Genomic DNA, 13,440 nt, shown 5'->3' on the forward strand with positions numbered 1-13,440 from the left:
CCTGTAAGGCTATGGGTCAGTGAGGGATGCCATGTCTCATAGTGGGACCAGCCATATGGTCTTCTCTGTGGATTGGCTGCTCTGAGTAGGAACATCATCCTGAAGGATTGGTGGGAAATTACTCTGTTTTAAGACTGGAAATATTTCTAAAAGTTTACTTTCCTTCTGTATTTTACCGCAGACAGATAATATACAATTGGTGGGTAGGCCACAATCCAGGAAGCATGCATTGGTACCATTGCCCTTAGTACCTGCCCCCTTTCTTGCACCCTTCCTATGGCCAACTACCCAGTCTTCTCCTGTCCTTTGTCATGATGCTTTTTGGACTATTATTATGACTCAGAAGATGAAATTTGTATTAAAATGAAACCATTCGTTTTGGGATTAATTCAGTGAAGCAGCATGAGAGAAACCCAGACTGGTCTTTGGAAATTTATTTCTTTTTATATGAGGAAAAGATTATCTCTCGTTTGAAACTGGACTGAGTTGCCCTTGTTAGCATTTAAATGCTTCATTTTACTTTGTTGTTAAATAATGGTTGATTCAGAGGTAACTAGGACTCTAAAAAGAAGAGAGAAAGTAGGCGGCTTCCACCCAAGAATGGAGGCCATTTTGCCATTCCTGCGGACCAGCCCAGGTTCCCTTTTCTGCCCAGCCTTTGATCTTACCTGCTGTGGTAGTTACATAATATGGTGTCCATTTGAGGATTCAGAGTGAAGGGATGGCATCTAACCTGCCAATCATATCATAGCTAATGAGGCTTCTGTGTGGGCATGGCCTTCTCCTGAGGATTCTGGGAACTCTGGTATTTTTCCTTGAAGGTGGGAGACACTCTCTCCCTCAGCTCATTCCCTGTGAGACATCCCTGTGGAGAAGACACATGGACAGAGGCTGATGGAGTCAGACTTCTGGAGTTGGAGAAGCCACATGGAGACCCCCTACCAGTGCTGAGATGCCTCTACTGCCACTGGATCCACAAGACTTTCCATCCACTAGCCTGTGATCTTCCTGCATTCAGTGTCATTGCATATGTTTCGTGAGTCTGGAGAGGACTTTATAGATTGGTATTGAACATATGGGCTAATATCGAACTTCTGGACTAGGCTGGGATGTTTTCTCACTATACAACTGCTCTTGTATATAAAGCTCTTTCCTATATACATATGAGTTTCCCTGGATTTTGTTTCTCTAGTCTACCCGGACTAATGCACCTGTCTGACACTTCTTCATTTGTCTTTACTATCACCTGCTCTTTCTCGTTCACCTGTCTCTCTGCAGTTGGCCCACTACTTATCTGATTTATTATACCTGTTGTGACTGAGTTCCTGGACTTTTAGGAATCCCCCCAAGCCCAAACCCAAACCACTTCCATCAAGGCAGTTTTTGACTCAAAGTGATCCCACTAAGGGTTTCTGAGACTGTCCATCTTTAAGGGAGCAGACAGCCTCATCTTTCTCCTACAGAGCAGCCTATGTGTTTAAACAGCGACGTGGCATGGTTAGCAGCCCAAGATCTGACCTACAGCAGCTTCAGAGGTCCTTTCGATAACAGAAGGGCACTCATGTTTCAGTCTACTTTTTTGTCCAGTGGAGACTGACCTAGAGTTAAAAGTTCCAATTTCATCGAACTAAATGAAAGATACATTCCTTCCAGGATGGATGATTCTGAGCAGTGAGATGACAGGGGAAAACAAAAACCATCCAAAGGTCGAGGTTGGGGTAGAGGCAAAGATTTTTCAGCAGAAGAGCTGCTTGGGGGTGGGAATTTCTCCAAGTGTCAGAGGAGTGTGTAACAGAGGCGTGAACACCAGAGAAAAAAAGAAAAAGAATCGGCTTTTATCTTCTGTATGGTGCAACTAATTTGGATCTAGTTCAGGTAAAGAACTGCTGAGAAAAGCCAAATTAAAAATACCTTGAGATGTAAATAGCTCATTCATTTATAAAAATTAGGCATACTAAGGTGATTCTCTTAATAGCATGAGGCATGGAGGGGAGTGGCTCATATGAGAAATTCCAAAATTGCCTGCTGAGTTCCCTGTAGAGGCAGACTTGCCTGCCCTGTTCTCTTCTGACTGGAGCTGACCACCTGTCTTCCACCAGTCAACAGAGAGGGGAAACAATCCTATCTCCACACATGGCACCATAAAAAAGTGAGTGTAAAATCCACATAAAGGGAGTCATAGGTGGGGAGGGAATCGGTATTTCTTCCTCCGGATCCCCCTACCACACAGAGAGACATCCATTAGCCGAACATGCCTGGTCCCCCTCCACTCCTTCCCTTTTCTCCCCATGAGAGAAGCACTCCCCTGTTCGGTGGGTTTGGGAAGAGCAATCATGCCCCTGTGGGTCAGCTCTTCTCTCACTGGGAGTTACTGCAGAGAAAATGTGTCCTGAATCATCCTGGACCCAGAAGTAAAGCTGGTTGGGTCTCCTTCGCTGGGGCTTCTGCATTAGGAAACACTCTGTTGGCCCACGTCTAAACCATGTTAATCAATAATAAAAGAAAAATCTTATTATGTAGATATGTATACTTATCTCTTGATTTGTGCATAAATAAGACAAAGAAAAGGGACCCATTATGTACTGACTCCTTCAAGTGCAAAATAAGTCACTGATGTTCATTTTTCCTTCTACGGAGGCAGGCTTTGTGGTGGGATTCCAAAACCTACTCCGTAGGGTTCTGACAGAATTTAAGCAATCAGTATTTATGAAGGCACTTAGCAAATTGATATACTACAACATCTAAAGAATAAAGAACAATGGCAGTGTTGATGTTGATGATGATAATGACGGTAGAAATGATGATGGTAATTAAGACAATCGGCAACGTGATAGTCTTAGTTCTGGTCCTTGCTGTTACTAGTTTCTTGCTTCCTCTCCATCCGCCCCATGCCAAGGAAGATGCTGTCAGGTACACGGCGAACGATCTTCAAGATGAAGCACTAACAGCTTGCGGAGCTCCACAGAGCTCAAGACCTCTTTAATTCTCAGTTGCAGGAGCTGCAGAGGACAGTTACCGAGAAAACATTTTGGTAGCATTGCCAACATTTGGACTGTGAAGATGGTGAAATTATTTTTAATAAGAGTTTTAAGAAGTGATGAATGAGAGGCTGCTAAGAGATTTATTTGAGTTCCTAAGAGTCCCTCAGAGGAGACCTGGTGGCATAGTGGGTTACTCACTAGCCTACTAACCACAAGGTCAGCAGTTCAAATCCACCAGCTACCCCATAAGAGAAAAAAAACGAGGCTTTCTATTTTCATAAAGATATACAGTCTCGGACACTGATCGGAGCAGTTCGACGTGTTTCATAGTCACTATGAGTTGTGATGGACTAAGGGCAGTGTGTGTTCTTGGGTTTGGTTTGGTTTTCTTTTTAAGAGTCTCCAAACATTATTGCTCCTACAATCAAAACGAATACTTCCATTTCTTAACCATTCCCTGATAGGTTGAATACTTTATTCTTTATTTGAAACATATAATTTGAGATGTGAAATAGCACTGAGTGTTTGAAAGAGCAAACATTTACAAAGGGATACTTAGCAGAAAAGACTATAATGAGATAGACTTTTGAGGTCTTACTTTCTCAACTTTTAATATAATGGGGAGGAAAAAAAGTAGAAATACTTCCTCCTCACCAGGCTGTTTTGAGAATGAATGAATTAGTGCTTATTAAAGTGCTTGGCTGAAAGGTGATGTGAAAAATATCAGACTTCACCTCTATTATTCTATTCTCAATGTTCATCTGCCATTAATAAAAGCCTGAGCCCAAGGCGCTGTCTTTTATACTCTTGTCTTTGGAGAGAATTGCCTACAAGTTTCCTTTATCCTAGTGATAAATCATAATTAATAATTCATCCATTATACTATGGTAGACACAAGGCCAAGGATGCACTGCCTGGAGCTTTGGCAGGCTCTATACTGCTCTCTGCCTTCCCTGCCTGTTGTTTGTTTGCAATGTCGGAACGTGTCCATGGCAAAGGCCTGGGAGCCCTGAGCAAGAAGGAAAAGCCATCCTCTTGGGTTATTATGAGCTGCGGGCTGTAGGAGATGTAGTTCACATGTTGCATGGAAACGGTCACCATCGGTGGAATTCACTAGTAAAGAACTGAGTCCCACCAGCCTGGAAGCTGAGAGAGCATCTGCTTCATTTGCTGGCTTATCGTGGACTGATTTGGCATACCTGAACTATCAACGAGTACCTGGTGTCCCCTAACCATGATAGATGTCCTTCACTCAACAAATGTAGAAGACATTTCAAATCGGGGGCATTGATAATGGGCAGAACGTCTCTTTAAGATGCTGCATCCCTCCTTCTCAGAACTTACTCTGTACAGGGAATCCCAGAGAATCATCATGCCCCTCCCTGGCTGCTTTGAAGCTATAGCCACCCTTCTCTGTCATTCTTCTGCCATAAGTGAAGGTCCGCTGTCAGGCCAGGATTAACGGCTGGATGTGCTAAGACAACCTAAAAAGGGAACCAGTCAGGAGCTAAATAAACCTTCCAGGAACTGAATAGGCAACAGAGGGTCAACCTACTTCGTCTGCTTGTGGATGGCTGTCGGACTTTGGTCAGTGGCCAAGCCCCTATAGGCAGAGCACAAGACAAGCTTCCCTCCAGAGGTGCTTTCTGTTGGTGGCCCAAGCCTGGGATTGGATCCTCTGAAGCATTCCTCTATAATATATGTAGAGGCAGACTAATAGGATGCACGTGTTTGGTTCAGAAAGGTGTCACTGCAAATCACAGTCAGAGGATTTTAACTTGTGTGGCACCATGGAGGCCATTCGGTGAGACTTCTTTAATCGTGGATTTAAAAAATACAGCAACAAAGGCCCAGGCACTAGCTCCCTAAGAATTTCAGGTTTGTTGGCTCCACAGCTAACACTGTCAGCATAGACATAGCCCCAGTTCTTCAAACGATGCTTCTTAATAAAACTTTCCTATAGTGCAATTTTCATTCATCTGCCACTTTGTACACTATGGTGGCTTGTGTGTTGCAATGACATTAGAAGCTATGTCACTGGTGTTTCAGTTGCCAGCAGGTTCACCTGTGGTGGACGGGTTTCAGGGGAGCGTCCTGACTGAGGCAAGCTGACTGTGACTCAAAGCGACTTCATGTGCTGCAGAGCAGAATGGAATTCTATAGGATCTTCTGAGCTGTAATAGTTGTGGAAGGAGCCAGACTGGTGCAGTGGTTACTAACCGGGCTGTGCTGACGATCCTAAAGTGAATGCAATTGCCTACATCAGAGCACGGCCCTTTTGGTAGAAGCTTACAGCTGCCTCCTTAGCTTGCTGATGCCACGGCGGCTCAGGTCTTTGGAGTTTGACTGCTGGCTCCCAACACTTGCAACATGTTACTAGGAGGCTGTTCTGGTCACTGGTCACGAGGATTGGAATTTCCATTGTTTTCCAGTCACTTCAGATACCCCTTCCGTAAATAAATCTTTAGATAAAAATGAGAAACTCAGCCTCGAAAGGCTGTGTCTATTTTACTTACTGCTGAAGATGTTAAACTGCAGTACCGTCAAAAAGACAAAAGACTGTGACATGGGAGATGATCTGACCTCCTTTAGCTATCCAAGGGAGAAGAAAAGCCTCCATCATCCACATCAGACCTGCCTCCAGCCTCCAGTTCTTCCTCCCCAATGCTGACTCGAACTCTCCCTTGCACAGCACTCTCTACTCCTCTGTTGGGTTCTATGATGCACTGCAATGGCTACAGAGAACACACAGACAGGGCTCACAGGTATGGGGTTTATTGGGGAAGTTAGTCGTTTACAATTCTGGTGAGGAATGCTCAGGATACTATTGTTCCTTGGCCTAGGCTTTGCCCTGTGCAGGCAATGTTACAAAGCTCTCTTAGGGCTGCCAATAAATACTCAAAGGGCATGCCACTCCACTGTGATCTTCAGCCCAGAGGCATTCAGCTCCAGCTCACTGGATCAGCAAACTCAGCTCCTTCAATTAAGTGCCCAGAGAGGAACCTTGTTCCAAAAGCCCAACCAAAATCACTCAGCTTTCTTTGCCCTGTGGACTGGGAAGCCCCCTCGTCTGTCTTATGCTCTGGGTTCTGCTTTCCTATTACTGCTCCTCTGGTGTCAAAGATGCCTCTTGGATCAAGGGGGTTCAGTGTGCAGAGATCTTGCAGCGTCCAAGATGTGCTCACTACTGGCTCTTTTCTCTCACTAGAAATGACAACTCCTATCCTATGTCTCATGACTGATTTTCTATCCAGCAGGATGGTAATCATAATTCACCTTGTTAACAATCACTCACACATGAATCATGTAATCTAATCAGTGTATCCTCACCTACCATCTTACCCAGGGAAAGGAAGGTCGTTTGGTGGGAGTAACAAAGGCTGTCACTAAGAGAGCCATATTAAAAATCCACTGCATTGTGCAGTACAAGCACAGGTTATAAATTTACCCAGAGGGAGCCACATCTTTCTAGAAAGAAAGAATGCTGCTTGTCTCTGACCATGTATGTCCTTTTATCTGTTCTTCCTTTCTGGCCTCTCCATCTCTTCTTCCCCCTTCTTTCTCCTTCATTCTTGTTCTCTTTACTTCCTCTGTTTTCCTTCTCTGTCTCTTTTCTACATCCTTTTGTTTCTCTCCCTCCCTTCTCCTTCTCCTCCTTCACCATATTTTCTCCCATAAAGCAGCAAGTCCTCAGAGTAACTAAGTCCCTAGCTAGTTGACATCACTTCTGGTCCCTGAGACCATGCGTGACAGGAAGGTGCTGTCCCTTGGCTGCCTGTCAAGGCATAGGCTGGTGGCCAAGACTGACTTCCGGTGCTTGCTTCAGAGAAGCCACACGTCTTGCCGGCAGGTGGACAGATGGTGGGTGATGGGGTCCGGATGCCGAGACTTAGGGCAGGTCATAACAATGATCATTCAAGTGTGAACTGTGCTAATTGCTGGGGACAAAGGCAGAGCCAGGCCCCAGGAGAAGGCATGCCCGTGGGGGGACTCATAAGCAAGCCATGGCTTGAATTGCAACCAGACTAGTATCAAGTCTCCCAGTCTGAGCTTTTAGACTACCCTGGGTTTACTCCTGATTTTACTGGCATTGAGGCTGAGCTTGTCCAATTTCCTCTAGCATATAAATGCTCATTTGATTATGTTATAGACATGTTCCTATTGGTGAAGATATTTTTCTTGGGAAACATCTTATTTGAGACATCATAGATAGGTAGATAGATGGACAGACACATATATAAATTATATATACATAGACATGTGCATACACGCTATATATAGTCATGCACACAGGCATGTATACAAACTGCACCTATATTTGTATGTGTATATTTGTGTATATGTATGAGGAAGATTTTAAAAATGTGTGGAGAAAATTCCATTATCTTTATTTATTGATTTGTTGTTATTTTTTCCAAAACCTTTTTAGTGGGGGTTAATACTGATATCACATCATCCCAACTCAATCACATCAAGCAGTCTTGTACAATTATGACCACAATCGGTTTTAAAACATTCTCTTTCTTCTTGAACTCCTTGACATCCATTCCCCTTTACCCCTCCCTCTTCCTCAATGGACTCTCCAGGAACCCTAATTCTTCTTGCTATCTCTATAGGTTCCTCAATACGGGGCTTCATTCACACATACAAACACAACCAGAAAACATATAACAAAATTTCAAGAGGGCTTCCCCCATGACAAATTCCGGTTGTCTACGCACTCTTTGAAGTCCTTTCATGGGCATCGTTGTGCTTGGACCCATCACCAGCGTTCGTGTCAGCAGCAGTCGAGAAATGAAAAGTTGTGTTGCAATGGGGAAATCTGCTGCCCAAGACCTCTTGAGAGTGTTAAAGAGAACAGCGGTGACTTTGTGGCCGAGAGTGTGCTTGACCCGTAGGCATATGAAAGCTGGACGATGAATAAAGGAGACTGGGAACGTAGTTACATGACAGCGAGGAAGACTGAACGTCCCACGAACTGCCAGAGGAACTGCCAGAGGAACGAGCAAATCTGGCTTGGAAGAATGACAGCCAGAAAGCTCCTGAGAAGTGAGAGTGGCGAATCATTGGCTCATGTACTGTGGACATGTCATCAGGAGGGGCCAGTCCCTGGAGAAGGACATCATGCTTGGCACAGGAGACGGTCAGTGGTCAAGAGGACTGTTCGCAAGATGATTGACACAGTGGCTTCAACAATGGGTCTAAACACAGGAACGATTGTGAAGAGGCCGCAAACCTGGGTAGTACTTTGTTCCATTCTACGTAGGGTATACACGTGCGTCAGAATTCATTGGCTGCACCTAACAACAGCACTGCGGTCTGAGACCCATTGAAAACGTCTGTGTTGTGGGAAGGGGTTGGAAAGAAAATGGCACTGGAGAGGGTATTTGGAAGAGATCGATGTGTGGAGGTAGTGATGTCCCAATGTGAGCTGGACTGGACTGGAGGCCTCCCCCTCGGTGGGGCCAGGTGTGTGGCCTGGCTCCTAGTCAGCTCTCCTGAAGCCCCTGTGGAGCCTAGGCAATCCACCTAAGGAGCCTAAGAAGCAGAGTAGGCTCCGGATCCTGACTGCAGGGTTCACTGGGTGGGGATAGAGCGCTCGAGGTGCTCAGAGAGGGAGGCTCTGACCCAGCACTGACAGAAGGTGAAGTGGTTAAACTCTGGGCCCTCCTACCATGCAGCTTGTCCTTATCCAACTTTTGTCTCCTGTGATGAGCACAGCAGCTAGTCTTATTTGTCATCATTTCTATGGTCATATTTTCTAAATAATAAAAATTGGACAAATAGATAGCCTTAAAAGTAGAAGGAAAGAAACAAACCTTCCATTTTCACAAAGCAACCATGTCTTTGGACCCTAACTATATCCATAGGAATAGGTGTTCATACACATACAAACACACACAAACCCATTTTTATCGTACAATGAAAGCAGACCAACAAAAGAACACAACCAAAGAAATGTTTGCTTTGTAAATAATGATAAAGAAAGCACCCTTGGGCCCATGTCAAGAAGTAGTACTTTGACAGCCACCTGAGTCCCTTGTCACGGCACCATAGCTCCTAGAAATAACCACTTCCCTCTATGACAATGATGTCCTTGCCTTGCCTTAGAGTGTCCGACTTGAGCATGCATGCCTAGACACTCTACCTTAATCTTGCACATTAAACACAGAACTGGATGCATCTTTTACACTTTCCTTAGTCTACAGTTTCTCTCTCACTTCCTCCCTCTTTCTTATAGTGTGTCTGTTGCTGAATCTCAGACACTGGGCCTGCAGGGTTTCTCGATATTACTGATAGCATCTACTGGTGCCATTGAGCATTTCTTCTGTCTCTGTGGTTCCTGGGCATTGGCAGCTGGCATCTGCAGCTTGACCAGGGCCCCAGGTGATGCTTTGTCCTGAATGCCAGTGGTGGTGTCCTCTTCCATTCCCTCCTACTGTCCTCTCTTTGGTCCTTTTTGATGTGAATGGTTATTGGTGCTCAACTTATGCGTCCATTCTGGGTTGCAAAATAGTGACATGTAAAATAAATTCTTTCATCCCTTCAGGACCAGTGGTGTGAGTGGAGATACTGGGAGGTTAGAGGGAGGGTGGGTTGGAAAGGGGGAACCTATTACAAGGATCTACATATAAATTCCTCCTTGGGGGATGGACAACAGAAAACTGGGTGAAAGGAGACATTGGACAGGGCAAGATATGACAAAATAATAATTCATAAATTATCAAGGGTTCATGAGGGAGAGGGGAGAGGGGAGGGAGGGGAAAATGAGGAGCTGATGCCAGGGGCTTAGGTAGAGAGCAAATGTTTTGAGAATGATGAGGGCAATGAGTGTACAAATGTGCTTTACACAATTGATGTATATATGAATTGTGATAAGAGTTGTATGAGCCCCTAATAAAATGATTAAAAAATAATAAAAATAAATTCTTTCTGTGTCCGTGATTATTTGTACCAGGTGCATTAGTAAACACTTTTGTCGACTCCAAAATTGGGCTACTCTGTGGGACGGTGCATGGAGCAGGGAAACACTTGTATCTTACCCCTTACTACCCAGTTTTCAAGATAACGACTTGGTTCTCTGACATCCTCAGAAAGTGACTAGGTACAAATATTATAAATACATGAATTTAGAAAATGTGTGATGGATTTCTATGTATTGCAATTCTTTTACCTGATTCAAATCAAATAGTCCTATCATTCATTGGCCATGGACCAAATGGACTTCTGAAGCCTTGTGGCATGACTCTAGATGTTTCTTAAAGCTGTCTTGCTGTGTGGTATGGCACTTGATCTAAACCCATCTCCATGACTAGTCATATTTTTCTGAGCTCCAGGATTCAGAGGTTCCCTCTTATCTTTTTGCCATACTGAAAAAGCACGATTGCTTTCATTTTGAGAATTCCCAATAATTTCCTCTCTCTCTCACTTTCACTTGCACCTTCCTTTTCATTTCCCACAATTTTATAGGTTCTGCTTCATTCTTATTTTACTTGCAGAGTTCATCTTTCATGTTGGCCCACGGATTTTTAGTTTTGCTCTGCAGTTATTCTCTCTCTTTTTAATACAGGGTTGACAAAATCTGAAAATGTCACTGTCATTGCTCCCTCCATCTTTCCAGGCTTGGGGTCTGACGTGGACCTGCAGTCTCACTTTAGGCAGCCTGTCCAGGCAGGAAGTCTGAGTGGCCGGAGGAGGCCACCATTCCATTGGGTTCTGCTGGGAGGACCCCTAGATGCAGGAATTTCCTGCTGGAGGACAGAGGCAAAGCACTATTGGTATAGAGAACATGGCAGGTTATGTTAGTCTGGGTACTTTAGAGAAACAAATCCATAGAAACGCATATGTATAAGAGAGAGTTGTATAGAAAGGTTAAGTGTGCATCAAGAAAACATCCCACCCAGTGCTGCCCAAGCCCACGAGTCCAACATTAACCCACATGTCTGACACCAATCCGAAAATTCCTCCTCCATCTCACAAAGCACACGCAATGATGCTGACTGCAGGAGGAAAGCTGAGTCAGTGAACATGTAAGCATCTCAGAGCTGGCAGGGGTAGGTCCATGTGGCTTCTCCTTGGGGATGTATTGCAGGAAGTGAGCCTTGCCCGCTGAAGCAGGAACTGGCTAAGGCAGCTGCACCCTGGTCCGACCATCAGAAAGCAGGAGACTCAAGAACTAGAAAGGCGAGGCTCACTGAGCCATTTATCTCCCGGCCCTTCAATTAACCCCAAATGTGTTTATCAGCCAGGTTGGCACAATAAACTTTAACTACATCAGCCGGTGTTATGACTGTGAAGTGTGAGTGAAGGAACTTGCCAAAGACATCCAGGGGGGAATAGATCTGAGTGTCAGTAGCTCCTCTCACCAGGGAAGGGTTGACTGCATCCTTCATGGAGGGCACTCTGTGCTCTGAGGGGCACCTCGGGCTGGTGAAGAGCTTCAAGGCTTCTCAGAGCAGCTAGTTGCCTGTGAACCTCCACTTCAAGGTTCACTTGGAATGGGTTAGGGTACTTCTCTAGGAAGTCACCTGTGTCCAGGCCAGACTTTGCAAAGTTCACACAAGTTACATCGCCACGCAGCTCTCGCATCCATGGCCTGCACCACGAACGCACTTCTGGCATCTTGCCTGAGCCCAAAATGCAAGTCCCTGCAGATATTAAGGAGATTGTGGAGGTTGGGCACCCACCTGTGACCCAGCTGCTCTCAGACACTCAACCACGGAACCTGAGAGTCTGGTAGGTTTGGGGGGCAAAGGGGGTATAAGGGCAGGCTGTAGACTGTGTAGTGACGGGGTGCCTGGAGTTCAAGGACAGGCATGCAATCTTTAGATTGTGTCTGATGTCCTTCGGCCCAGAACACACAACATCATGGCTGTCTTACATGTGATATAGGCAATGTCCCAACCTGATTTTGCAGAGTTGGGGACAGACTGTCAGGCTTTGGAAGAGGTGTGTTTGATGTTAGTGCTCAGCTGCTCCGTCCTTTGAGACTGTCCAAGAACCTTGGACTCTGGACTCCGCAGCCGCTGAACCTCCACTTGAAACCAGCCTCCCAGAGCCTCTGGCTAGGACTTGGAAGGGGGCAGCTTTTGGGCTGGACAGGGTTTCTGGAGTCTCCCTTCTGTTCTTGGAGCTCTGTGATGGGTGACTTAGGGTTCACCTTGATGGCAGCCACAATTTCCTGGAGCTGCTTCATCAGTTCCATGCTAGACAGCCACTCCTGCAGCCTGAGCTTCAAACATGGAAAGGATGAGATCATGAACGATGGTCTCCTGAGTGTCGGCGAAAGGAATTTAGCATTTTCCATAAACAATTTAAAATGTTGCTCTGTGTTCGAAAGCCTGTTGCCTGGAGCACAGAAGATACAAGATGCAGGCCATGGCCCAGTTAGCCTGCTTCTTGCTGATCAGGAAGCTGGAGTGTAAACCCACCATCTCTGGTGTCCGGTACATGGGAGTCGTGGTCCTCATCCTCTCTTCCTCCACTGTCGCTAGCTTCTGAGAGCTCCAAGATCTTGACGCTGCCAAAGTCCCACAGCTGTATGGGTGCCCTGGCCGCTAAGCAGTAGATTTTCTTCCTTGCCATCTCTGTGCGTGATGGGCGGCTCTTGCTTCTGCGTGTGCTGCACTGCTCTGTAATCTGATAGGAGATCTTCAGAACTGTACTGCGTGCGAGAGGCCCTTCAGCCAACAGTTTCTTTGCTCGATCCACCAACTGCCCTTCCCAGAGCTCTGCCAGCAGCAGGAGTTCAACCTGTCTGAGGCTGACTCCACTTCCTCTATGGACTCGGTAGAACAATGTTGGGGTGGCCGGACAGTTATTTCATCAAACAGTCTCTTCTTGGATCCCTGGTGGGGTAGTGGTTACACATTAGGCTGCTAACGACAAGATCAGCAGTTCAAAACCACCAGTTGCTACTGGGGAGAAAAATAGGACTTCCCATTCCCATAAAGAGTTAGAGTAAGAGAAACTCCCAGGGGCAATTCTACCCTCCCCCACAGGGTCACTATGAGTCTTTTTTCTGAGGAGCCCCTGGTGATTTCAAACTGTTGGCCTTGACTTGAAGGAGCATTGTACTTGTACTTCTCCCAAGACAGATCTGTTGGTTCTTTCGGAAGTCCGTGGTTCTGTCAATATTCTTTGCCAACTCCATCGTTCAAACGCATCAACATTTTCTTCGGTCTTCCTTATGGAGTATGCAACTTTCACCTGTAAGGCAATTTTTTTTTAAATACTATGACGGGGGTCTGGTGCACGTGGTCTTCAAAGTGACATCCGTGGTTTCAACACTGTAAGAGGACTTGTGCAGCAGATCACCGAATCCAATGCATTGTTTAATTTCTTGATTGCTGCTTCGATAAGCCTTGATCGTGGAGCCAAGCAAAGTGAACTTCTTGACAATTTCAATCTGTTCTCCATTTATCATGATGTATTAGTCTGGGTCCTTTGGAGAAACAAA

The sequence above is a fragment of the Echinops telfairi genome, unplaced genomic scaffold, assembly GCF_000313985.2.
Source record: "Echinops telfairi isolate 266 unplaced genomic scaffold, ASM31398v2 ScPeMD7_7356;HRSCAF=8355, whole genome shotgun sequence".
Lineage (NCBI taxonomy): Eukaryota > Metazoa > Chordata > Mammalia > Afrosoricida > Tenrecidae > Echinops > Echinops telfairi.